Source organism: Galeopterus variegatus, unplaced genomic scaffold (assembly GCF_000696425.1).
Source record: "Galeopterus variegatus unplaced genomic scaffold, G_variegatus-3.0.2 Scaffold4945, whole genome shotgun sequence".
In the NCBI taxonomy this organism is placed as follows: Eukaryota; Metazoa; Chordata; class Mammalia; order Dermoptera; family Cynocephalidae; genus Galeopterus; species Galeopterus variegatus.
Window position 1 is genome coordinate 47,390 of NW_007731056.1, and position 3,276 is coordinate 50,665.

Sequence of the window (3,276 nt, forward strand, 5' to 3'; positions counted from 1 at the left end):
CAAAAACTCTTGCAGCTGTTAAATGATTTCAGTGCAGTAGCAGGATACAAAATCAACACACAAAAATCAGTAGCATTTCTATCCTCCAATAGTGAACATGCAGAAAGCAAATCAAGAAAGCCTGCCCATTTACAATAGCCACCAAAAAAATAAAATACTTATGAATTGAGCTAAGCAAGGATGTGAAAAATCTCTATAATGAGAACTACAAAACACTCCTGAGAGAAATTAGAGAGGATACAAGAAGATGGAAAGATATCCCATGCTCTTGGATTGGAAGAATCAACATAGTGAAAATGTCCATACTACCCAAAGTGGTATACAAATTCAATGCAATCCCCATCAAAATCCCAATGACATTTTTCTCAGAAATGGAAAGAACTATCCAGACATTTGTATGGAATAACAAAAGACCACACATAGCCAAAGCAACGCTGAGCAAAAAACAATAAAGCTGGAGGCATAACACTACCTGACTTTAAACCACTTATAATCATATTTAAAAAAATACTGTAGAATAAGTTTAACCAAGGAGGGGAAGACATGTACATTGAAAACTATAAGACATTGATGAAAGAAATTGAAAAAGACACAAATAAATGAAAAGATATCTCATGTTCATGAATTGGAAGAAATGGTATTGTTAAAATGCCCATACTACCCAAAGCAGTGCAATCCCTATCAAAATTCCAAGGGCATTTTTCACAGAAATAGAAAACACAATTCTAAAATGTATGTGGAACAACAAAAGACACTGAATAGCCAAAGCAATTTTGAGAAAGAAGAAAAAAGCTGCAGGCATATTACTACCTGATTTTAAAATGTATAATAAATCTATTATTATCAAAATTGTAGAATACTAGCATAAAAACAGACATATAGACCAATGGAACAGAATAGAGAGCCAAGAAAGAAAACTCATGCATTTACGATCAATTAATCTTTGACCAAAGTGCCAAAAAACATACAATGTGGAAAGGACAGTCTCTTCAATAAATGGTGTTGGACAACTGGATATACACAGGCAGAAGAATAAAATTGGACCCTTATCTCAAACCATATACAAAAATCAACTCAAAATAGATTAGACTTACGCATAAGACCTGAAACTAAAACTATTAGAAGAAAACATAGGGAAAATCTTGACATTGGTCTGGGCAATTATTTTTGGATATGACCCCAAAAGTACAGGCAACAAAAGCCAAAATAAACTATGGAATTGAGTCAGACTAAATAACTTCTATATGACACAGGAAACAAAGAGTGAAGAGACAACCTATGGAATAGGAGAAAAAACTTTCAAACCATACATCTGATGAGGGGTTAATATCCAAAATATATTAAAAAAAACTCAACTCAATAGCAACAAAACACATAATCTGGTTTAAAAAATGACAAAGGACCTGAATAGACATTTCTTCAAAGAAGACATACAAATGGCCAACAGGTATATGAAAAATGCCCAACATTACTAATCATCAGGGAAATGCAAATTAAAACCCCAAAGAGATATTACCTCACACCTGTTAGTGTGACTATTATCAAAAAGACAAAAGATAACAAGTGTTGCTGAGGCTGTAAAGAAAAGGGGAACCTTTGTACACTGTTAGTGGGAATGTAAATTGGCATAGCCATCATGGAAAACAGTATAGAGGTTTCTCGAAAAATTAGAAGTAGAACATTTATGATCTAATAATCCCATTCTGAGTATATATCCAAAGGATACAATTAGTATCTCAAAAAGATATCCACGCTCCCACTTCATTGCAGCATTATTCACAACAGACAGGACATGGAATCAACTTGTAAGTGTCTGTCCATTGGTGGATGAATGAACAAAAAAATGTGTGCATGTGCATATATATATTATTCAGCCTTTAAAAAGAAGAAAACTCTGCCAGTTGTGACAACATGGATAAACCACAAAGATATTATGCTAACTGAAATAATTCAACACAGAAAGACAAATACTGCATGATCTCTCTTCTATGTGGAATCTGAGTAAGTCAAGCTCACAGAAGAAGAGAGTGGAATGGTGGTTGCCAAGACCTGAGGGGAGGAAAAGTGTTAACATGTTGGTCAAGGGTACAAAGTTTCAGTACGTAGGATGAATAAAATCTGGAGATTTAATATACAGCATAGTGACTATATAATAATATGATATTTTATATCTGAAATTTGCTAAAAGAAAAGATCTTAAATGTTCTCACCACAACACATAAAAAATATAACTATGTGAGGTGATGGGTATGTTAATTAGCTTGATTGTGGTAATCATTTCCTAATGTACATGTATGTCAAAATGTGATGATGTACACCCTAAGCATATACAATTCTGTCAATTATACCTCAATAAAGGAAGAAAACATATATGTTAAACAGTGTGACGTTAAACTGAAGAGCAACAGTAAAGGGATTCTGAAAGAAACAACTGTGAAGATAGAAAATTGAATTTAATTCAGCAAATGATTATTTTAGCACATACTATGTGCTGCAGGTTCTATTTTGGTCGAGTGATAAACAGAGGTAAATAGGTAAATAAATGGTCTCAGCACTTGATAGTATCATTTTACCATGAATAGTGATCAACATTTATATACATCTCCTGAATATCAGATGATATGAACACAGCGTATGTCATAGGGAATGTAGGCAAGAGTTAAAAAAATATTTGGGGGGTAAGAATCTTTAGCTCTTAAACAGTGACTACTGAAGACTGATTCTCCTGTACTTGAATATTTAAAAACCAGGTGGAATTACATCTGATGATGGAGCCACAAGTGTTGCAACTCTACATCTTATGATTTTGATGTAGTTTCTGCTCCTGAGTTTCTCCAATTCCCCCAAACTCCCCAGTTATCTACCGCTGCCTCCTCTTTATTAAGAAAAGAGGAAATTCTACTTGTTAAGTCTGAATCAAGATTATGTGTTATATCTTTCCTCTGTACTTCGTGTCATTACTCTCAGTATATTTTAGCCCTGAACTAGAACTAGCAGGTTTGTTGTTGTTTTCCATAGTTACCTAGAAGAATGAGTTGAAATATAATAACTTTTTAAAAATTGCTTGAAGAATTTAATCTATGGTTAACTTTGCCTACAGATTACAGTAGCTTTCATGAGGCATATTGATAAAACTTTAATTGCAACTGAGGTATCTTTTTGTCTATACCCTTTAAGAAATTCAAAGGACTTTGTAGATGAATTAGTCCTTATTATGCACCTATAGAAAACAGGGTGTAGGTGTTCTATTGGATCTTATTATATGCTTTCTTGACA